Source organism: Acipenser ruthenus, chromosome 23 (genome assembly GCF_902713425.1).
Source record: "Acipenser ruthenus chromosome 23, fAciRut3.2 maternal haplotype, whole genome shotgun sequence".
Taxonomy (NCBI): Eukaryota; Metazoa; Chordata; class Actinopteri; order Acipenseriformes; family Acipenseridae; genus Acipenser; species Acipenser ruthenus.
The window spans coordinates 10,292,387-10,316,033 of record NC_081211.1 but is presented as its reverse complement, the minus strand read 5'-3'; the positions used below and the strand labels follow the sequence as shown (position 1 = coordinate 10,316,033).

The following is a 23,647-nucleotide window of genomic DNA, read 5'->3' as shown; positions in this document are numbered from 1 at the left end:
TTTAAAATACAAACATAAAATAGGTTGCCAGAAATATATTATCAATAGAAATTAGTAAATACTATTTTGCAAATAGTATTTTTTTTAATACTTGACACCATCTACCGGCTGTAGCATACACCAATTTTTTATTTATTTTTTCATAAGAATTAACTGAAAGATTCAGTATTGCCTCAATTACCAAGCCTGTCAGTAACTGCAGTTTGCATAAATTAAATATTGCGTAAATTAAATATTACCAGTATTGCGGAAAAAGTAGATCCGAACACACACACAAGTAGGGCTTGAAGTTTTCAGGTTTTATTTTTAATCACGAGAAGTCCCTTTAAACAAACTGAGCTGATTCTGTTTCATATTTAAACTCAGAAAAAGCTTTTAATTACAAAACAATCTTTGTTTTTACCTTCATATCTTGCCTGAGCCTAATTCTGGTCCCCTTAATTTTATTTCAAACAGAGCTGACAAATTACGTAATTTGTTCATTCCCGATCCTACTTTTAACTCGCATTTCATTTTTGCAGTCCCCTAATTTAACGCTGTGTTTTTGTTTATTTATTTATTTATTTATTTATTATTATTATTATTATTATTATTATTATTATTATTATTATTATTATTATTATTATTATTATTATTATTTATGTATTTATGTATTTATGTATTTATGTATTTATGTATTTATTTATTTCTTAGCAGCCGCCCTTATCCTGCGCGACTTACAGTCGTAAACAAAAATACATTTCAAGGATCACAGTACAAGTAATAATACGGTCGAGCAAGATAAATACAATGACTTTGGTTCTAGCAAGTACAAGTACGATTCAAGAAAAATACGATTTTCCCTTGCACTCAAAAATGTGTTACAGTGGCATCTTGGACTTGGTGTCCTTGTTTTCAGAACATTTTGGGGAACGTACTTCAGAAACCATAAAGCTTCTCTCTTTTTTTCAACACTAAATTTTGTATTTAGTTTAATTTCTTGAAATAAAAAACGTTAAGCATTTTCTGATTATTATCTATTTCGCTTAGTGTTTTCAAAGAGATACATGTATAACAACGTGTTATTCTATTACTTGACGGACCTTATACAATACTTCTTGAATGTTTTGTTGAAAAATATTGCTGCGGGACACAAGGTAAAAAATAACTAGCCATTGATAGGTTGCATTTCTGAAACTGCAGCTCGGCACCGTTGGTTGTGCTTGGCAGAAAAGGGCATAGCTGGAATAGGCTAGTGAGTCGGGGGTATAGCTCAGTGGTAGAGCATTTGACTGCAGATCAAGAGGTCCCCGGTTCAAATCCGAATGCCCCCTTTTTTTCTAAATTAAAATACAAAATGCACGTTAACATTTTTTATTTCAGCTAGAAGCAAAAATTTGTGTTTCAAAGACAGCAACAAGCTACAGACAGGGTTTGAAGACATGATCCTCAAGTTACGAGACCAAACACCTTACCACTTGGCCACCGCACCCTTTACAAGTGGAGAAATTAGAAGCTTGGCCTCTCTTGAGAAGTCCGCATGGGAAGGCAATCTGGCTGGCCAGTTTAATATAAAAAAGAGTTCCTGTTTGTGCTCAAACCACAAACCTTTCGGTTAACAGTGAACGCCAAGGATGGCAACATAGTCACGGAAAATATTTAAAAAGACAACAGTGGTCTCCAAATGTATTTAAAATACAAACATAAAATAGGTTGCCAGAAATATATTATCAATAGAAATTAGTAAATACTATTTTGCAAATAGTATTTTTTTTAATACTTGACACCATCTACCGGCTGTAGCATACACCAATTTTTTATTTATTTTTTCATAAGAATTAACTGAAAGATTCAGTATTGCCTCAATTACCAAGCCTGTCAGTAACTGCAGTTTGCATAAATTAAATATTGCATAAATTAAATATTACCAGTATTGCGGAAAAAGTAGATCCGAACACACACACAAGTAGGGCTTGAAGTTTTCAGGTTTTATTTTTAATCACGAGAAGTCCCTTTAAACAAACTGAGCTGATTCTGTTTCATATTTAAACTCAGAAAAAGCTTTTAATTACAAAACAATCTTTGTTTTTACCTTCATATCTTGCCTGAGCCTAATTCTGGTCCCCTTAATTTTATTTCAAACAGAGCTGACAAATTACGTAATTTGTTCATTCCCGATCCTACTTTTAACTCGCATTTCATTTTTGCAGTCCCCTAATTTAACGCTGTGTTTTTGTTTATTTATTTATTTATTTATTTATTTATTTATTTATTATTATTATTATTATTATTATTATTATTATTATTATTATTATTTATGTATTTATGTATTTATGTATTTATTTATTTCTTAGCAGCCGCCCTTATCCTGCGCGACTTACAGTCGTAAACAAAAATACATTTCAAGGATCACAGTACAAGTAATAATACGGTCGAGCAAGATAAATACAATGACTTTGGTTCTAGCAAGTACAAGTACGATTCAAGAAAAATACGATTTTCCCTTGCACTCAAAAATGTGTTACAGTGGCATCTTGGACTTGGTGTCCTTGTTTTCAGAACATTTTGGGGAACGTACTTCAGAAACCATAAAGCTTCTCTCTTTTTTTCAACACTAAATTTTGTATTTAGTTTAATTTCTTGAAATAAAAAACGTTAAGCATTTTCTGATTATTATCTATTTCGCTTAGTGTTTTCAAAGAGATACATGTACAACAACGTGTTATTCTATTACTTGACGGACCTTATACAATACTTCTTGAATGTTTTGTTGAAAAATATTGCTGCGGGACACAAGGTAAAAAATAACTAGCCATTGATAGGTTGCATTTCTGAAACTGCAGCTCGGCACCGTTGGTTGTGCTTGGCAGAAAAGGGCATAGCTGGAATAGGCTAGCGAGTCGGGGGTATAGCTCAGTGGTAGAGCATTTGAACGCAGATCAAGAGGTCCCCGGTTCAAATCCGAGTGCCCCCTTTTTTTCTAAATTAAAATACAAAATGCACGTTAACATTTTTTATTTCAGCTAGAAGCAAAAATTAGTGTTTCAAAGACAGCAACAAGCTACAGACAGGGTTTGAAGACGTGATCCTCAAGTTACGGGACCAAACACCTTACCACTTGGCCACCGCACCCTTTACAACTGGAGAAATTAGAAGCTTGGCCTCTCTTGAGAAGGCCGCCTGGGAAGGCAATCTGGCTGGCCAGTTTAATATAAAAAAGAGTTCCTGTTTGAACTCAAAGCACAAACCTTTCGGTTAACAGTGAACGCCAAGGATGGCAACATAGTCACGGAAAATATTTAAAAAGACAACAGTGGTCTCCAAATGTATTTAAAATACAAACATAAAATAGGTTGCCAGAAATATATTATCAATAGAAATTAGTAAATACTATTTTGCAAATAGTATTTTTTTTTTTTAATACTTGACACCATCTACCGGCAGTAGCATACACCAATTTTTTATTTATTTTTTCATAAGAATTAACTGAAAGATTCAGTATTGCCTCAATTACCAAGCCTGTCAGTAACTGCAGTTTGCATAAATTAAATATTGCATAAATTAAATATTACCAGTATTGCGGAAAAAGTAGATCCGAACACACACACAAGTAGGGCTTGAAGTTTTCAGGTTTTATTTTTAATCACGAGAAGTCCCTTTAAACAAATTGAGCTGATTCTGTTTCATATTTAAACTCAGAAAAAGCTTTTAATTACAAAACAATCTTTGTTTTTACCTTCATATCTTGCCTGAGCCTAATTCTGGTCCCCTTAATTTTATTTCAAACAGAGCTGACAAATTACGTAATTTGTTCATTCCCGATCCTACTTTTAACTCGCATTTCATTTTTGCAGTCCCCTAATTTAACGCTGTGTTTTTGTTTATTTATTTATTTATTTATTTATTTATTTATTATTATTATTATTATTATTATTATTATTATTATTATTTATGTATTTATGTATTTATGTATTTATTTATTTCTTAGCAGCCGCCCTTATCCTGCGCGACTTACAGTCGTAAACAAAAATACATTTCAAGGATCACAGTACAAGTAATAATACGGTCGAGCAAGATAAATACAATGACTTTGGTTCTAGCAAGTACAAGTACGATTCAAGAAAAATACGATTTTCCCTTGCACTCAAAAATGTGTTACAGTGGCATCTTGGACTTGGTGTCCTTGTTTTCAGAACATTTTGGGGAACGTACTTCAGAAACCATAAAGCTTCTCTCTTTTTTTCAACACTAAATTTTGTATTTAGTTTAATTTCTTGAAATAAAAAACGTTAAGCATTTTCTGATTATTATCTATTTCGCTTAGTGTTTTCAAAGAGATACATGTACAACAACGTGTTATTCTATTACTTGACGGACCTTATACAATACTTCTTGAATGTTTTGTTGAAAAATATTGCTGCGGGACACAAGGTAAAAAATAACTAGCCATTGATAGGTTGCATTTCTGAAACTGCAGCTCGGCACCGTTGGTTGTGCTTGGCAGAAAAGGGCATAGCTGGAATAGGCTAGTGAGTCGGGGGTATAGCTCAGTGGTAGAGCATTTGACTGCAGATCAAGAGGTCCCCGGTTCAAATCCGAGTGCCCCCTTTTTTTCTAAATTAAAATACAAAATGCACGTTAACATTTTTTATTTCAGCTAGAAGCAAAAATTAGTGTTTCAAAGACAGCAACGAGCTACAGACAGGGTTTGAAGACGTGATCCTCAAGTTACGGGACCAAACACCTTACCACTTGGCCACCGCACCCTTTACAACTGGAGAAATTAGAAGCTTGGCCTCTCTTGAGAAGGCCGCCTGGGAAGGCAATCTGGCTGGCCAGTTTAATATAAAAAAGAGTTCCTGTTTGAGCTCAAACCACAAACCTTTCGGTTAACAGTGAACACCAAGGATGGCAACATAGTCATTTAAAAAGACAACAGTGGTCTCCAAATGTATTTAAAATACAAACATAAAATAGGTTGCCAGAAATATATTATCAATAGAAATTAGTAAATACTATTTTGCAAATAGTATTTTTTTTTTTTAATACTTGACACCATCTACCGGCAGTAGCATACACCAATTTTTTATTTATTTTTTCATAAGAATTAACTGAAAGATTCAGTATTGCCTCAATTACCAAGCCTGTCAGTAACTGCAGTTTGCATAAATTAAATATTGCATAAATTAAATATTACCAGTATTGCGGAAAAAGTAGATCCGAACACACACACAAGTAGGGCTTGAAGTTTTCAGGTTTTATTTTTAATCACGAGAAGTCCCTTTAAACAAATTGAGCTGATTCTGTTTCATATTTAAACTCAGAAAAAGCTTTTAATTACAAAACAATCTTTGTTTTTACCTTCATATCTTGCCTGAGCCTAATTCTGGTCCCCTTAATTTTATTTCAAACAGAGCTGACAAATTACGTAATTTGTTCATTCCCGATCCTACTTTTAACTCGCATTTCATTTTTGCAGTCCCCTAATTTAACGCTGTGTTTTTGTTTATTTATTTATTTATTTATTATTATTATTATTATTATTATTATTATTATTATTATTATTATTATTATTATTATTATTATTATTATTATTATTTATGTATTTATGTATTTATGTATTTATGTATTTATTTATTTCTTAGCAGCCGCCCTTATCCTGCGCGACTTACAGTCGTAAACAAAAATACATTTCAAGGATCACAGTACAAGTAATAATACGGTCGAGCAAGATAAATACAATGACTTTGGTTCTAGCAAGTACAAGTACGATTCAAGAAAAATACGATTTTCCCTTGCACTCAAAAATGTGTTACAGTGGCATCTTGGACTTGGTGTCCTTGTTTTCAGAACATTTTGGGGAACGTACTTCAGAAACCATAAAGCTTCTCTCTTTTTTTCAACACTAAATTTTGTATTTAGTTTAATTTCTTGAAATAAAAAACGTTAAGCATTTTCTGATTATTATCTATTTCGCTTAGTGTTTTCAAAGAGATACATGTACAACAACGTGTTATTCTATTACTTGACGGACCTTATACAATACTTCTTGAATGTTTTGTTGAAAAATATTGCTGCGGGACACAAGGTAAAAAATAACTAGCCATTGATAGGTTGCATTTCTGAAACTGCAGCTCGGCACCGTTGGTTGTGCTTGGCAGAAAAGGGCATAGCTGGAATAGGCTAGTGAGTCGGGGGTATAGCTCAGTGGTAGAGCATTTGACTGCAGATCAAGAGGTCCCCGGTTCAAATCCGAGTGCCCCCTTTTTTTCTAAATTAAAATACAAAATGCACGTTAACATTTTTTATTTCAGCTAGAAGCAAAAATTAGTGTTTCAAAGACAGCAACGGGCTACAGACAGGGTTTGAAGACGTGATCCTCAAGTTACGGGACCAAACACCTTACCACTTGGCCACCGCACCCTTTACAACTGGAGAAATTAGAAGCTTGGCCTCTCTTGAGAAGGCCGCCTGGGAAGGCAATCTGGCTGGCCAGTTTAATATAAAAAAGAGTTCCTGTTTGAGCTCAAACCACAAACCTTTCGGTTAACAGTGAACACCAAGGATGGCAACATAGTCATTTAAAAAGACAACAGTGGTCTCCAAATGTATTTAAAATACAAACATAAAATAGGTTGCCAGAAATATATTATCAATAGAAATTAGTAAATACTATTTTGCAAATAGTATTTTTTTTTTTTAATACTTGACACCATCTACCGGCAGTAGCATACACCAATTTTTTATTTATTTTTTCATAAGAATTAACTGAAAGATTCAGTATTGCCTCAATTACCAAGCCTGTCAGTAACTGCAGTTTGCATAAATTAAATATTGCATAAATTAAATATTACCAGTATTGCGGAAAAAGTAGATCCGAACACACACACAAGTAGGGCTTGAAGTTTTCAGGTTTTATTTTTAATCACGAGAAGTCCCTTTAAACAAATTGAGCTGATTCTGTTTCATATTTAAACTCAGAAAAAGCTTTTAATTACAAAACAATCTTTGTTTTTACCTTCATATCTTGCCTGAGCCTAATTCTGGTCCCCTTAATTTTATTTCAAACAGAGCTGACAAATTACGTAATTTGTTCATTCCCGATCCTACTTTTAACTCGCATTTCATTTTTGCAGTCCCCTAATTTAACGCTGTGTTTTTGTTTATTTATTTATTTATTTATTATTATTATTATTATTATTATTATTATTATTATTATTATTATTATTATTATTATTATTATTATTATTATTATTATTATTATTATTTATGTATTTATGTATTTATGTATTTATTTATTTCTTAGCAGCCGCCCTTATCCTGCGCGACTTACAGTCGTAAACAAAAATACATTTCAAGGATCACAGTACAAGTAATAATACGGTCGAGCAAGATAAATACAATGACTTTGGTTCTAGCAAGTACAAGTACGATTCAAGAAAAATACGATTTTCCCTTGCACTCAAAAATGTGTTACAGTGGCATCTTGGACTTGGTGTCCTTGTTTTCAGAACATTTTGGGGAACGTACTTCAGAAACCATAAAGCTTCTCTCTTTTTTTCAACACTAAATTTTGTATTTAGTTTAATTTCTTGAAATAAAAAACGTTAAGCATTTTCTGATTATTATCTATTTCGCTTAGTGTTTTCAAAGAGATACATGTACAACAACGTGTTATTCTATTACTTGACGGACCTTATACAATACTTCTTGAATGTTTTGTTGAAAAATATTGCTGCGGGACACAAGGTAAAAAATAACTAGCCATTGATAGGTTGCATTTCTGAAACTGCAGCTCGGCACCGTTGGTTGTGCTTGGCAGAAAAGGGCATAGCTGGAATAGGCTAGTGAGTCGGGGGTATAGCTCAGTGGTAGAGCATTTGACTGCAGATCAAGAGGTCCCCGGTTCAAATCCGAGTGCCCCCTTTTTTTCTAAATTAAAATACAAAATGCACGTTAACATTTTTTATTTCAGCTAGAAGCAAAAATTAGTGTTTCAAAGACAGCAACGAGCTACAGACAGGGTTTGAAGACGTGATCCTCAAGTTACGGGACCAAACACCTTACCACTTGGCCACCGCACCCTTTACAACTGGAGAAATTAGAAGCTTGGCCTCTCTTGAGAAGGCCGCCTGGGAAGGCAATCTGGCTGGCCAGTTTAATATAAAAAAGAGTTCCTGTTTGAGCTCAAACCACAAACCTTTCGGTTAACAGTGAACACCAAGGATGGCAACATAGTCATTTAAAAAGACAACAGTGGTCTCCAAATGTATTTAAAATACAAACATAAAATAGGTTGCCAGAAATATATTATCAATAGAAATTAGTAAATACTATTTTGCAAATAGTATTTTTTTTTTTAATACTTGACACCATCTACCGGCTGTAGCATACACCAATTTTTTATTTATTTTTTCATAAGAATTAACTGAAAGATTCAGTATTGCCTCAATTACCAAGCCTGTCAGTAACTGCAGTTTGCATAAATTAAATATTGCATAAATTAAATATTACCAGTATTGCGGAAAAAGTAGATCCGAACACACACACAAGTAGGGCTTGAAGTTTTCAGGTTTTATTTTTAATCACGAGAAGTCCCTTTAAACAAATTGAGCTGATTCTGTTTCATATTTAAACTCAGAAAAAGCTTTTAATTACAAAACAATCTTTGTTTTTACCTTCATATCTTGCCTGAGCCTAATTCTGGTCCCCTTAATTTTATTTCAAACAGAGCTGACAAATTACGTAATTTGTTCATTCCCGATCCTACTTTTAACTCGCATTTCATTTTTGCAGTCCCCTAATTTAACGCTGTGTTTTTGTTTATTTATTTATTTATTTATTTATTATTATTATTATTATTATTATTATTATTATTATTATTATTATTATTATTTATGTATTTATGTATTTATGTATTTATTTATTTCTTAGCAGCCGCCCTTATCCTGCGCGACTTACAGTCGTAAACAAAAATACATTTCAAGGATCACAGTACAAGTAATAATACGGTCGAGCAAGATAAATACAATGACTTTGGTTCTAGCAAGTACAAGTACGATTCAAGAAAAATACGATTTTCCCTTGCACTCAAAAATGTGTTACAGTGGCATCTTGGACTTGGTGTCCTTGTTTTCAGAACATTTTGGGGAACGTACTTCAGAAACCATAAAGCTTCTCTCTTTTTTTCAACACTAAATTTTGTATTTAGTTTAATTTCTTGAAATAAAAAACGTTAAGCATTTTCTGATTATTATCTATTTCGCTTAGTGTTTTCAAAGAGATACATGTACAACAACGTGTTATTCTATTACTTGACGGACCTTATACAATACTTCTTGAATGTGTTGTTGAAAAATATTGCTGCGGGACACAAGGTAAAAAATAACTAGCCATTGATAGGTTGCATTTCTGAAACTGCAGCTCGGCACCGTTGGTTGTGCTTGGCAGAAAAGGGCATAGCTGGAATAGGCTAGTGAGTCGGGGGTATAGCTCAGTGGTAGAGCATTTGACTGCAGATCAAGAGGTCCCCGGTTCAAATCCGAGTGCCCCCTTTTTTTCTAAATTAAAATACAAAATGCACGTTAACATTTTTTATTTCAGCTAGAAGCAAAAATTAGTGTTTCAAAGACAGCAACAAGCTACAGACAGGGTTTGAAGACATGATCCTCAAGTTACGAGACCAAACACCTTACCACTTGGCCACCGCACCCTTTACAAGTGGAGAAATTAGAAGCTTGGCCTCTCTTGAGAAGTCCGCATGGGAAGGCAATCTGGCTGGCCAGTTTAATATAAAAAAGAGTTCCTGTTTGTGCTCAAACCACAAACCTTTCGGTTAACAGTGAACGCCAAGGATGGCAACATAGTCACGGAAAATATTTAAAAAGACAATAGTGGTCTCCAAATGTATTTAAAATACAAACATAAAATAGGTTGCCAGAAATATATTATCAATAGAAATTAGTAAATACTATTTTGCAAATAGTATTTTTTTTAATACTTGACACCATCTACCGGCTGTAGCATACACCAATTTTTTATTTATTTTTTCATAAGAATTAACTGAAAGATTCAGTATTGCCTCAATTACCAAGCCTGTCAGTAACTGCAGTTTGCATAAATTAAATATTGCATAAATTAAATATTACCAGTATTGCGGAAAAAGTAGATCCGAACACACACACAAGTAGGGCTTGAAGTTTTCAGGTTTTATTTTTAATCACGAGAAGTCCCTTTAAACAAATTGAGCTGATTCTGTTTCATATTTAAACTCAGAAAAAGCTTTTAATTACAAAACAATCTTTGTTTTTACCTTCATATCTTGCCTGAGCCTAATTCTGGTCCCCTTAATTTTATTTCAAACAGAGCTGACAAATTACGTAATTTGTTCATTCCCGATCCTACTTTTAACTCGCATTTCATTTTTGCAGTCCCCTAATTTAACGCTGTGTTTTTGTTTATTTATTTATTTATTTATTATTATTATTATTATTATTATTATTATTATTATTATTATTATTATTATTATTATTATTATTATTATTTATGTATTTATGTATTTATGTATTTATTTATTTCTTAGCAGCCGCCCTTATCCTGCGCGACTTACAGTCGTAAACAAAAATACATTTCAAGGATCACAGTACAAGTAATAATACGGTCGAGCAAGATAAATACAATGACTTTGGTTCTAGCAAGTACAAGTACGATTCAAGAAAAATACGATTTTCCCTTGCACTCAAAAATGTGTTACAGTGGCATCTTGGACTTGGTGTCCTTGTTTTCAGAACATTTTGGGGAACGTACTTCAGAAACCATAAAGCTTCTCTCTTTTTTTCAACACTAAATTTTGTATTTAGTTTAATTTCTTGAAATAAAAAACGTTAAGCATTTTCTGATTATTATCTATTTCGCTTAGTGTTTTCAAAGAGATACATGTACAACAACGTGTTATTCTATTACTTGACGGACCTTATACAATACTTCTTGAATGTGTTGTTGAAAAATATTGCTGCGGGACACAAGGTAAAAAATAACTAGCCATTGATAGGTTGCATTTCTGAAACTGCAGCTCGGCACCGTTGGTTGTGCTTGGCAGAAAAGGGCATAGCTGGAATAGGCTAGTGAGTCGGGGGTATAGCTCAGTGGTAGAGCATTTGACTGCAGATCAAGAGGTCCCCGGTTCAAATCCGAGTGCCCCCTTTTTTTCTAAATTAAAATACAAAATGCACGTTAACATTTTTTATTTCAGCTAGAAGCAAAAATTAGTGTTTCAAAGACAGCAACAAGCTACAGACAGGGTTTGAAGACATGATCCTCAAGTTACGAGACCAAACACCTTACCACTTGGCCACCGCACCCTTTACAAGTGGAGAAATTAGAAGCTTGGCCTCTCTTGAGAAGTCCGCATGGGAAGGCAATCTGGCTGGCCAGTTTAATATAAAAAAGAGTTCCTGTTTGTGCTCAAACCACAAACCTTTCGGTTAACAGTGAACGCCAAGGATGGCAACATAGTCACGGAAAATATTTAAAAAGACAATAGTGGTCTCCAAATGTATTTAAAATACAAACATAAAATAGGTTGCCAGAAATATATTATCAATAGAAATTAGTAAATACTATTTTGCAAATAGTATTTTTTTTAATACTTGACACCATCTACCGGCTGTAGCATACACCAATTTTTTATTTATTTTTTCATAAGAATTAACTGAAAGATTCAGTATTGCCTCAATTACCAAGCCTGTCAGTAACTGCAGTTTGCATAAATTAAATATTGCATAAATTAAATATTACCAGTATTGCGGAAAAAGTAGATCCGAACACACACACAAGTAGGGCTTGAAGTTTTCAGGTTTTATTTTTAATCACGAGAAGTCCCTTTAAACAAATTGAGCTGATTCTGTTTCATATTTAAACTCAGAAAAAGCTTTTAATTACAAAACAATCTTTGTTTTTACCTTCATATCTTGCCTGAGCCTAATTCTGGTCCCCTTAATTTTATTTCAAACAGAGCTGACAAATTACGTAATTTGTTCATTCCCGATCCTACTTTTAACTCGCATTTCATTTTTGCAGTCCCCTAATTTAACGCTGTGTTTTTGTTTATTTATTTATTTATTTATTTATTATTATTATTATTATTATTATTATTATTATTATTATTATTATTATTATTATTATTATTTATGTATTTATGTATTTATTTATTTCTTAGCAGCCGCCCTTATCCTGCGCGACTTACAGTCGTAAACAAAAATACATTTCAAGGATCACAGTACAAGTAATAATACGGTCGAGCAAGATAAATACAATGACTTTGGTTCTAGCAAGTACAAGTACGATTCAAGAAAAATACGATTTTCCCTTGCACTCAAAAATGTGTTACAGTGGCATCTTGGACTTGGTGTCCTTGTTTTCAGAACATTTTGGGGAACGTACTTCAGAAACCATAAAGCTTCTCTCTTTTTTTCAACACTAAATTTTGTATTTAGTTTAATTTCTTGAAATAAAAAACGTTAAGCATTTTCTGATTATTATCTATTTCGCTTAGTGTTTTCAAAGAGATACATGTACAACAACGTGTTATTCTATTACTTGACGGACCTTATACAATACTTCTTGAATGTGTTGTTGAAAAATATTGCTGCGGGACACAAGGTAAAAAATAACTAGCCATTGATAGGTTGCATTTCTGAAACTGCAGCTCGGCACCGTTGGTTGTGCTTGGCAGAAAAGGGCATAGCTGGAATAGGCTAGTGAGTCGGGGGTATAGCTCAGTGGTAGAGCATTTGACTGCAGATCAAGAGGTCCCCGGTTCAAATCCGAGTGCCCCCTTTTTTTCTAAATTAAAATACAAAATGCACGTTAACATTTTTTATTTCAGCTAGAAGCAAAAATTAGTGTTTCAAAGACAGCAACAAGCTACAGACAGGGTTTGAAGACATGATCCTCAAGTTACGAGACCAAACACCTTACCACTTGGCCACCGCACCCTTTACAAGTGGAGAAATTAGAAGCTTGGCCTCTCTTGAGAAGTCCGCATGGGAAGGCAATCTGGCTGGCCAGTTTAATATAAAAAAGAGTTCCTGTTTGTGCTCAAACCACAAACCTTTCGGTTAACAGTGAACGCCAAGGATGGCAACATAGTCACGGAAAATATTTAAAAAGACAATAGTGGTCTCCAAATGTATTTAAAATACAAACATAAAATAGGTTGCCAGAAATATATTATCAATAGAAATTAGTAAATACTATTTTGCAAATAGTATTTTTTTTAATACTTGACACCATCTACCGGCTGTAGCATACACCAATTTTTTATTTATTTTTTCATAAGAATTAACTGAAAGATTCAGTATTGCCTCAATTACCAAGCCTGTCAGTAACTGCAGTTTGCATAAATTAAATATTGCATAAATTAAATATTACCAGTATTGCGGAAAAAGTAGATCCGAACACACACACAAGTAGGGCTTGAAGTTTTCAGGTTTTATTTTTAATCACGAGAAGTCCCTTTAAACAAATTGAGCTGATTCTGTTTCATATTTAAACTCAGAAAAAGCTTTTAATTACAAAACAATCTTTGTTTTTACCTTCATATCTTGCCTGAGCCTAATTCTGGTCCCCTTAATTTTATTTCAAACAGAGCTGACAAATTACGTAATTTGTTCATTCCCGATCCTACTTTTAACTCGCATTTCATTTTTGCAGTCCCCTAATTTAACGCTGTGTTTTTGTTTATTTATTTATTTATTTATTATTATTATTATTATTATTATTATTATTATTATTATTATTATTATTATTATTATTATTATTATTTATGTATTTATGTATTTATGTATTTATTTATTTCTTAGCAGCCGCCCTTATCCTGCGCGACTTACAGTCGTAAACAAAAATACATTTCAAGGATCACAGTACAAGTAATAATACGGTCGAGCAAGATAAATACAATGACTTTGGTTCTAGCAAGTACAAGTACGATTCAAGAAAAATACGATTTTCCCTTGCACTCAAAAATGTGTTACAGTGGCATCTTGGACTTGGTGTCCTTGTTTTCAGAACATTTTGGGGAACGTACTTCAGAAACCATAAAGCTTCTCTCTTTTTTTCAACACTAAATTTTGTATTTAGTTTAATTTCTTGAAATAAAAAACGTTAAGCATTTTCTGATTATTATCTATTTCGCTTAGTGTTTTCAAAGAGATACATGTACAACAACGTGTTATTCTATTACTTGACGGACCTTATACAATACTTCTTGAATGTGTTGTTGAAAAATATTGCTGCGGGACACAAGGTAAAAAATAACTAGCCATTGATAGGTTGCATTTCTGAAACTGCAGCTCGGCACCGTTGGTTGTGCTTGGCAGAAAAGGGCATAGCTGGAATAGGCTAGTGAGTCGGGGGTATAGCTCAGTGGTAGAGCATTTGACTGCAGATCAAGAGGTCCCCGGTTCAAATCCGAGTGCCCCCTTTTTTTCTAAATTAAAATACAAAATGCACGTTAACATTTTTTATTTCAGCTAGAAGCAAAAATTAGTGTTTCAAAGACAGCAACAAGCTACAGACAGGGTTTGAAGACATGATCCTCAAGTTACGAGACCAAACACCTTACCACTTGGCCACCGCACCCTTTACAAGTGGAGAAATTAGAAGCTTGGCCTCTCTTGAGAAGTCCGCATGGGAAGGCAATCTGGCTGGCCAGTTTAATATAAAAAAGAGTTCCTGTTTGTGCTCAAACCACAAACCTTTCGGTTAACAGTGAACGCCAAGGATGGCAACATAGTCACGGAAAATATTTAAAAAGACAATAGTGGTCTCCAAATGTATTTAAAATACAAACATAAAATAGGTTGCCAGAAATATATTATCAATAGAAATTAGTAAATACTATTTTGCAAATAGTATTTTTTTTAATACTTGACACCATCTACCGGCTGTAGCATACACCAATTTTTTATTTATTTTTTCATAAGAATTAACTGAAAGATTCAGTATTGCCTCAATTACCAAGCCTGTCAGTAACTGCAGTTTGCATAAATTAAATATTGCATAAATTAAATATTACCAGTATTGCGGAAAAAGTAGATCCGAACACACACACAAGTAGGGCTTGAAGTTTTCAGGTTTTATTTTTAATCACGAGAAGTCCCTTTAAACAAATTGAGCTGATTCTGTTTCATATTTAAACTCAGAAAAAGCTTTTAATTACAAAACAATCTTTGTTTTTACCTTCATATCTTGCCTGAGCCTAATTCTGGTCCCCTTAATTTTATTTCAAACAGAGCTGACAAATTACGTAATTTGTTCATTCCCGATCCTACTTTTAACTCGCATTTCATTTTTGCAGTCCCCTAATTTAACGCTGTGTTTTTGTTTATTTATTTATTTATTTATTTATTATTATTATTATTATTATTATTATTATTATTATTATTATTATTATTATTATTATTTATGTATTTATGTATTTATTTATTTCTTAGCAGCCGCCCTTATCCTGCGCGACTTACAGTCGTAAACAAAAATACATTTCAAGGATCACAGTACAAGTAATAATACGGTCGAGCAAGATAAATACAATGACTTTGGTTCTAGCAAGTACAAGTACGATTCAAGAAAAATACGATTTTCCCTTGCACTCAAAAATGTGTTACAGTGGCATCTTGGACTTGGTGTCCTTGTTTTCAGAACATTTTGGGGAACGTACTTCAGAAACCATAAAGCTTCTCTCTTTTTTTCAACACTAAATTTTGTATTTAGTTTAATTTCTTGAAATAAAAAACGTTAAGCATTTTCTGATTATTATCTATTTCGCTTAGTGTTTTCAAAGAGATACATGTACAACAACGTGTTATTCTATTACTTGACGGACCTTATACAATACTTCTTGAATGTGTTGTTGAAAAATATTGCTGCGGGACACAAGGTAAAAAATAACTAGCCATTGATAGGTTGCATTTCTGAAACTGCAGCTCGGCACCGTTGGTTGTGCTTGGCAGAAAAGGGCATAGCTGGAATAGGCTAGTGAGTCGGGGGTATAGCTCAGTGGTAGAGCATTTGACTGCAGATCAAGAGGTCCCCGGTTCAAATCCGAGTGCCCCCTTTTTTTCTAAATTAAAATACAAAATGCACGTTAACATTTTTTATTTCAGCTAGAAGCAAAAATTAGTGTTTCAAAGACAGCAACAAGCTACAGACAGGGTTTGAAGACATGATCCTCAAGTTACGAGACCAAACACCTTACCACTTGGCCACCGCACCCTTTACAAGTGGAGAAATTAGAAGCTTGGCCTCTCTTGAGAAGTCCGCATGGGAAGGCAATCTGGCTGGCCAGTTTAATATAAAAAAGAGTTCCTGTTTGTGCTCAAACCACAAACCTTTCGGTTAACAGTGAACGCCAAGGATGGCAACATAGTCACGGAAAATATTTAAAAAGACAATAGTGGTCTCCAAATGTATTTAAAATACAAACATAAAATAGGTTGCCAGAAATATATTATCAATAGAAATTAGTAAATACTATTTTGCAAATAGTATTTTTTTTAATACTTGACACCATCTACCGGCTGTAGCATACACCAATTTTTTATTTATTTTTTCATAAGAATTAACTGAAAGATTCAGTATTGCCTCAATTACCAAGCCTGTCAGTAACTGCAGTTTGCATAAATTAAATATTGCATAAATTAAATATTACCAGTATTGCGGAAAAAGTAGATCCGAACACACACACAAGTAGGGCTTGAAGTTTTCAGGTTTTATTTTTAATCACGAGAAGTCCCTTTAAACAAATTGAGCTGATTCTGTTTCATATTTAAACTCAGAAAAAGCTTTTAATTACAAAACAATCTTTGTTTTTACCTTCATATCTTGCCTGAGCCTAATTCTGGTCCCCTTAATTTTATTTCAAACAGAGCTGACAAATTACGTAATTTGTTCATTCCCGATCCTACTTTTAACTCGCATTTCATTTTTGCAGTCCCCTAATTTAACGCTGTGTTTTTGTTTATTTATTTATTTATTTATTTATTATTATTATTATTATTATTATTATTATTATTATTATTATTATTATTATTATTATTATTATTATTATTATTATTATTTATGTATTTATGTATTTATGTATTTATGTATTTATTTATTTCTTAGCAGCCGCCCTTATCCTGCGCGACTTACAGTCGTAAACAAAAATACATTTCAAGGATCACAGTACAAGTAATAATACGGTCGAGCAAGATAAATACAATGACTTTGGTTCTAGCAAGTACAAGTACGATTCAAGAAAAATACGATTTTCCCTTGCACTCAAAAATGTGTTACAGTGGCATCTTGGACTTGGTGTCCTTGTTTTCAGAACATTTTGGGGAACGTACTTCAGAAACCATAAAGCTTCTCTCTTTTTTTCAACACTAAATTTTGTATTTAGTTTAATTTCTTGAAATAAAAAACGTTAAGCATTTTCTGATTATTATCTATTTCGCTTAGTGTTTTCAAAGAGATACATGTACAACAACGTGTTATTCTATTACTTGACGGACCTTATACAATACTTCTTGAATGTTTTGTTGAAAAATATTGCTGCGGGACACAAGGTAAAAAATAACTAGCCATTGATAGGTTGCATTTCTGAAACTGCAGCTCGGCACCGTTGGTTGTGCTTGGCAGAAAAGGGCATAGCTGGAATAGGCTAGTGAGTCGGGGGTATAGCTCAGTGGTAGAGCATTTGACTGCAGATCAAGAGGTCCCCGGTTCAAATCCGAGTGCCCCCTTTTTTTCTAAATTAAAATACAAAATGCACGTTAACATTTTTTATTTCAGCTAGAAGCAAAAATTAGTGTTTCAAAGACAGCAACGAGCTACAGACAGGGTTTGAAGACGTGATCCTCAAGTTACGGGACCAAACACCTTACCACTTGGCCACCGCACCCTTTACAACTGGAGAAATTAGAAGCTTGGCCTCTCTTGAGAAGGCCGCCTGGGAAGGCAATCTGGCTGGCCAGTTTAATATAAAAAAGAGTTCCTGTTTGAGCTCAAACCACAAACCTTTCGGTTAACAGTGAACACCAAGGATGGCAACATAGTCATTTAAAAAGACAACAGTGGTCTCCAAATGTATTTAAAATACAAACATAAAATAGGTTGCCAGAAATATATTATCAATAGAAATTAGTAAATACTATTTTGCAAATAGTATTTTTTTTTTTAATACTTGACACCATCTACCGGCTGTAGCATACACCAATTTTTTATTTATTTTTTCATAAGAATTAACTGAAAGATTCAGTATTGCCTCAATTACCAAGCCTGTCAGTAACTGCAGTTTGCATAAATTAAATATTGCATAAATTAAATATTACCAGTATTGCGGAAAAAGTAGATCCGAACACACACACAAGTAGGGCTTGAAGTTTTCAGGTTTTATTTTTAATCACGAGAAGTCCCTTTAAACAAATTGAGCTGATTCTGTTTCATATTTAAACTCAGAAAAAGCTTTTAATTACAAAACAATCTTTGTTTTTACCTTCATATCTTGCCTGAGCCTAATTCTGGTCCCCTTAATTTTATTTCAAACAGAGCTGACAAATTACGTAATTTGTTCATTCCCGATCCTACTTTTAACTCGCATTTCATTTTTGCAGTCCCCTAATTTAACGCTGTGTTTTTGTTTATTTATTTATTTATTTATTTATTATTATTATTATTATTATTATTATTATTATTATTATTATTATTATTATTATTATTTATGTATTTATGTATTTATGTATTTATTTATTTCTTAGCAGCCGCCCTTATCCTGCGCGACTTACAGTCGTAAACAAAAATACATTTCAAGGATCACAGTACAAGTAATAATACGGTCGAGCAAGATAAATACAATGACTTTGGTTCTAGCAAGTACAAGTACGATTCAAGAAAAATACGATTTTCCCTTGCACTCAAAAATGTGTTACAGTGGCATCTTGGACTTGGTGTCCTTGTTTTCAGAACATTTTGGGGAACGTACTTCAGAAACCATAAAGCTTCTCTCTTTTTTTCAACACTAAATTTTGTATTTAGTTTAATTTCTTGAAATAAAAAACGTTAAGCATTTTCTGATTATTATCTATTTCGCTTAGTGTTTTCAAAGAGATACATGTACAACAACGTGTTATTCTATTACTTGACGGACCTTATACAATACTTCTTGAATGTGTTGTTGAAAAATATTGCTGCGGGACACAAGGTAAAAAATAACTAGCCATTGATAGGTTGCATTTCTGAAACTGCAGCTCGGCACCGTTGGTTGTGCTTGGCAGAAAAGGGCATAGCTGGAATAGGCTAGTGAGTCGGGGGTATAGCTCAGTGGTAGAGCATTTGACTGCAGATCAAGAGGTCCCCGGTTCAAATCCGAGTGCCCCCTTTTTTTCTAAATTAAAATACAAAATGCACGTTAACATTTTTTATTTCAGCTAGAAGCAAAAATTAGTGTTTCAAAGACAGCAACAAGCTACAGACAGGGTTTGAAGACATGATCCTCAAGTTACGAGACCAAACACCTTACCACTTGGCCACCGCACCCTTTACAAGTGGAGAAATTAGAAGCTTGGCCTCTCTTGAGAAGTCCGCATGGGAAGGCAATCTGGCTGGCCAGTTTAATATAAAAAAGAGTTCCTGTTTGTGCTCAAACCACAAACCTTTCGGTTAACAGTGAACGCCAAGGATGGCAACATAGTCACGGAAAATATTTAAAAAGACAATAGTGGTCTCCAAATGTATTTAAAATACAAACATAAAATAGGTTGCCAGAAATATATTATCAATAGAAATTAGTAAATACTATTTTGCAAATAGTATTTTTTTTAATACTTGACACCATCTACCGGCTGTAGCATACACCAATTTTTTATTTATTTTTTCATAAGAATTAACTGAAAGATTCAGTATTGCCTCAATTACCAAGCCTGTCAGTAACTGCAGTTTGCATAAATTAAATATTGCATAAATTAAATATTACCAGTATTGCGGAAAAAGTAGATCCGAACACACACACAAGTAGGGCTTGAAGTTTTCAGGTTTTATTTTTAATCACGAGAAGTCCCTTTAAACAAATTGAGCTGATTCTGTTTCATATTTAAACTCAGAAAAAGCTTTTAATTACAAAACAATCTTTGTTTTTACCTTCATATCTTGCCTGAGCCTAATTCTGGTCCCCTTAATTTTATTTCAAACAGAGCTGACAAATTACGTAATTTGTTCATTCCCGATCCTACTTTTAACTCGCATTTCATTTTTGCAGTCCCCTAATTTAACGCTGTGTTTTTGTTTATTTATTTATTTATTTATTTATTATTATTATTATTATTATTATTATTATTATTATTATTATTATTATTATTATTATTTATGTATTTATGTATTTATGTATTTATTTATTTCTTAGCAGCCGCCCTTATCCTGCGCGACTTACAGTCGTAAACAAAAATACATTTCAAGGATCACAGTACAAGTAATAATACGGTCGAGCAAGATAAATACAATGACTTTGGTTCTAGCAAGTACAAGTACGATTCAAGAAAAATACGATTTTCCCTTGCACTCAAAAATGTGTTACAGTGGCATCTTGGACTTGGTGTCCTTGTTTTCAGAACATTTTGGGGAACGTACTTCAGAAACCATAAAGCTTCTCTCTTTTTTTCAACACTAAATTTTGTATTTAGTTTAATTTCTTGAAATAAAAAACGTTAAGCATTTTCTGATTATTATCTATTTCGCTTAGTGTTTTCAAAGAGATACATGTACAACAACGTGTTATTCTATTACTTGACGGACCTTATACAATACTTCTTGAATGTTTTGTTGAAAAATATTGCTGCGGGACACAAGGTAAAAAATAACTAGCCATTGATAGGTTGCATTTCTGAAACTGCAGCTCGGCACCGTTGGTTGTGCTTGGCAGAAAAGGGCATAGCTGGAATAGGCTAGTGAGTCGGGGGTATAGCTCAGTGGTAGAGCATTTGACTGCAGATCAAGAGGTCCCCGGTTCAAATCCGAGTGCCCCCTTTTTTTCTAAATTAAAATACAAAATGCACGTTAACATTTTTTATTTCAGCTAGAAGCAAAAATTAGTGTTTCAAAGACAGCAACGAGCTACAGACAGGGTTTGAAGACGTGATCCTCAAGTTACGGGACCAAACACCTTACCACTTGGCCACCGCACCCTTTACAACTGGAGAAATTAGAAGCTTGGCCTCTCTTGAGAAGGCCGCCTGGGAAGGCAATCTGGCTGGCCAGTTTAATATAAAAAAGAGTTCCTGTTTGAGCTCAAACCACAAACCTTTCGGTTAACAGTGAACACCAAGGATGGCAACATAGTCATTTAAAAAGACAACAGTGGTCTCCAAATGTATTTAAAATACAAACATAAAATAGGTTGCCAGAAATATATTATCAATAGAAATTAGTAAATACTATTTTGCAAATAGTATTTTTTTTTTTTAATACTTGACACCATCTACCGGCAGTAGCATACACCAATTTTTTATTTATTTTTTCATAAGAATTAACTGAAAGATTCAGTATTGCCTCAATTACCAAGCCTGTCAGTAACTGCAGTTTGCATAAATTAAATATTGCATAAATTAAATATTACCAGTATTGCGGAAAAAGTAGATCCGAACACACACACAAGTAGGGCTTGAAGTTTTCAGGTTTTATTTTTAATCACGAGAAGTCCCTTTAAACAAATTGAGCTGATTCTGTTTCATATTTAAACTCAGAAAAAGCTTTTAATTACAAAACAATCTTTGTTTTTACCTTCATATCTTGCCTGAGCCTAATTCTGGTCCCCTTAATTTTATTTCAAACAGAGCTGACAAATTACGTAATTTGTTCATTCCCGATCCTACTTTTAACTCGCATTTCATTTTTGCAGTCCCCTAATTTAACGCTGTGTTTTTGTTTATTTATTTATTTATTTATTTATTATTATTATTATTATTATTATTATTATTATTATTATTTATGTATTTATGTATTTATGTATTTATTTATTTCTTAGCAGCCGCCCTTATCCTGCGCGACTTACAGTCGTAAACAAAAATACATTTCAAGGATCACAGTACAAGTAATAATACGGTCGAGCAAGATAAATACAATGACTTTGGTTCTAGCAAGTACAAGTACGATTCAAGAAAAATACGATTTTCCCTTGCACTCAAAAATGTGTTACAGTGGCATCTTGGACTTGGTGTCCTTGTTTTCAGAACATTTTGGGGAACGTACTTCAGAAACCATAAAGCTTCTCTCTTTTTTTCAACACTAAATTTTGTATTTAGTTTAATTTCTTGAAATAAAAAACGTTAAGCATTTTCTGATTATTATCTATTTCGCTTAGTGTTTTCAAAGAGATACATGTACAACAACGTGTTATTCTATTACTTGACGGACCTTACAAGACCTTACAATACTTCTTGAATGTGTTGTTGAAAAATATTGCTGCGGGACACAAGGTAAAAAATAACTAGCCATTGATAGGTTGCATTTCTGAAACTGCAGCTCGGCACCGTTGGTTGTGCTTGGCAGAAAAGGGCATAGCTGGAATAGGCTAGTGAGTCGGGGGTATAGCTCAGTGGTAGAGCATTTGACTGCAGATCAAGAGGTCCCCGGTTCAAATCCGAGTGCCCCCTTTTTTTCTAAATTAAAATACAAAATGCACGTTAACATTTTTTATTTCAGCTAGAAGCAAAAATTAGTGTTTCAAAGACAGCAACGAGCTACAGACAGGGTTTGAAGACGTGATCCTCAAGTTACGGGACCAAACACCTTACCACTTGGCCACCGCACCCTTTACAACTGGAGAAATTAGAAGCTTGGCCTCTCTTGAGAAGGCCGCCTGGGAAGGCAATCTGGCTGGCCAGTTTAATATAAAAAAGAGTTCCTGTTTGAACTCAAAGCACAAACCTTTCGGTTAACAGTGAACGCCAAGGATGGCAACATAGTCACGGAAAATATTTAAAAAGACAACAGTGGTCTCCAAATGTATTTAAAATACAAACATAAAATAGGTTGCCAGAAATATATTATCAATAGAAATTAGTAAATACTATTTTGCAAATAGTATTTTTTTTTTTAATACTTGACACCATCTACCGGCAGTAGCATACACCAATTTTTTATTTATTTTTTCATAAGAATTAACTGAAAGATTCAGTATTGCCTCAATTACCAAGCCTGTCAGTAACTGCAGTTTGCATAAATTAAATATTGCATAAATTAAATATTACCAGTATTGCGGAAAAAGTAGATCCGAACACACACACAAGTAGGGCTTGAAGTTTTCAGGTTTTATTTTTAATCACGAGAAGTCCCTTTAAACAAATTGAGCTGATTCTGTTTCATATTTAAACTCAGAAAAAGCTTTTAATTACAAAACAATCTTTGTTTTTACCTTCATATCTTGCCTGAGCCTAATTCTGGTCCCCTTAATTTTATTTCAAACAGAGCTGACAAATTACGTAATTTGTTCATTCTCGATCCTACTTTTAACTCGCATTTCATTTTTGCAGTCCCCTAATTTAACGCTGTGTTTTTGTTTATTTATTTATTTATTTATTTATTATTATTATTATTATTATTATTATTATTATTATTATTATTATTATTATTATTATTA

The 23,647-nt window shown here is 33.3% G+C and overlaps 14 non-coding genes across 14 annotated transcripts; all 14 read left to right on the top strand.

Moving 5' to 3' along the window:
• The first annotated feature begins 1,241 nt into the window (after positions 1-1,241).
• Positions 1,242-1,313, top strand: trnac-gca (transfer RNA cysteine (anticodon GCA)). Its single transcript has one exon. It is a non-coding gene; the product is annotated as a tRNA-Cys (tRNA).
• A 1,568-nt stretch (positions 1,314-2,881) lies between these two features.
• On the top strand, positions 2,882-2,953 carry trnac-gca (transfer RNA cysteine (anticodon GCA)). The gene has a single exon. It is a non-coding gene; the product is annotated as a tRNA-Cys (tRNA).
• A 1,562-nt stretch (positions 2,954-4,515) lies between these two features.
• trnac-gca (transfer RNA cysteine (anticodon GCA)) lies at positions 4,516-4,587 on the top strand. The gene has a single exon. It is a non-coding gene; the product is annotated as a tRNA-Cys (tRNA).
• Positions 4,588-6,172: 1,585 nt separating this feature from the next.
• Positions 6,173-6,244, top strand: trnac-gca (transfer RNA cysteine (anticodon GCA)). Its single transcript has one exon. It is a non-coding gene; the product is annotated as a tRNA-Cys (tRNA).
• A 1,589-nt stretch (positions 6,245-7,833) lies between these two features.
• On the top strand, positions 7,834-7,905 carry trnac-gca (transfer RNA cysteine (anticodon GCA)). The gene has a single exon. It is a non-coding gene; the product is annotated as a tRNA-Cys (tRNA).
• Positions 7,906-9,461: 1,556 nt separating this feature from the next.
• On the top strand, positions 9,462-9,533 carry trnac-gca (transfer RNA cysteine (anticodon GCA)). Its single transcript has one exon. It is a non-coding gene; the product is annotated as a tRNA-Cys (tRNA).
• A 1,576-nt stretch (positions 9,534-11,109) lies between these two features.
• On the top strand, positions 11,110-11,181 carry trnac-gca (transfer RNA cysteine (anticodon GCA)). Its single transcript has one exon. It is a non-coding gene; the product is annotated as a tRNA-Cys (tRNA).
• A 1,563-nt stretch (positions 11,182-12,744) lies between these two features.
• On the top strand, positions 12,745-12,816 carry trnac-gca (transfer RNA cysteine (anticodon GCA)). The gene has a single exon. It is a non-coding gene; the product is annotated as a tRNA-Cys (tRNA).
• Positions 12,817-14,389: 1,573 nt separating this feature from the next.
• trnac-gca (transfer RNA cysteine (anticodon GCA)) lies at positions 14,390-14,461 on the top strand. Its single transcript has one exon. It is a non-coding gene; the product is annotated as a tRNA-Cys (tRNA).
• Positions 14,462-16,021: 1,560 nt separating this feature from the next.
• On the top strand, positions 16,022-16,093 carry trnac-gca (transfer RNA cysteine (anticodon GCA)). Its single transcript has one exon. It is a non-coding gene; the product is annotated as a tRNA-Cys (tRNA).
• A 1,597-nt stretch (positions 16,094-17,690) lies between these two features.
• trnac-gca (transfer RNA cysteine (anticodon GCA)) lies at positions 17,691-17,762 on the top strand. Its single transcript has one exon. It is a non-coding gene; the product is annotated as a tRNA-Cys (tRNA).
• A 1,562-nt stretch (positions 17,763-19,324) lies between these two features.
• trnac-gca (transfer RNA cysteine (anticodon GCA)) lies at positions 19,325-19,396 on the top strand. The gene has a single exon. It is a non-coding gene; the product is annotated as a tRNA-Cys (tRNA).
• A 1,568-nt stretch (positions 19,397-20,964) lies between these two features.
• On the top strand, positions 20,965-21,036 carry trnac-gca (transfer RNA cysteine (anticodon GCA)). The gene has a single exon. It is a non-coding gene; the product is annotated as a tRNA-Cys (tRNA).
• A 1,553-nt stretch (positions 21,037-22,589) lies between these two features.
• Positions 22,590-22,661, top strand: trnac-gca (transfer RNA cysteine (anticodon GCA)). Its single transcript has one exon. It is a non-coding gene; the product is annotated as a tRNA-Cys (tRNA).
• The last annotated feature ends 986 nt before the right edge of the window (positions 22,662-23,647 follow it).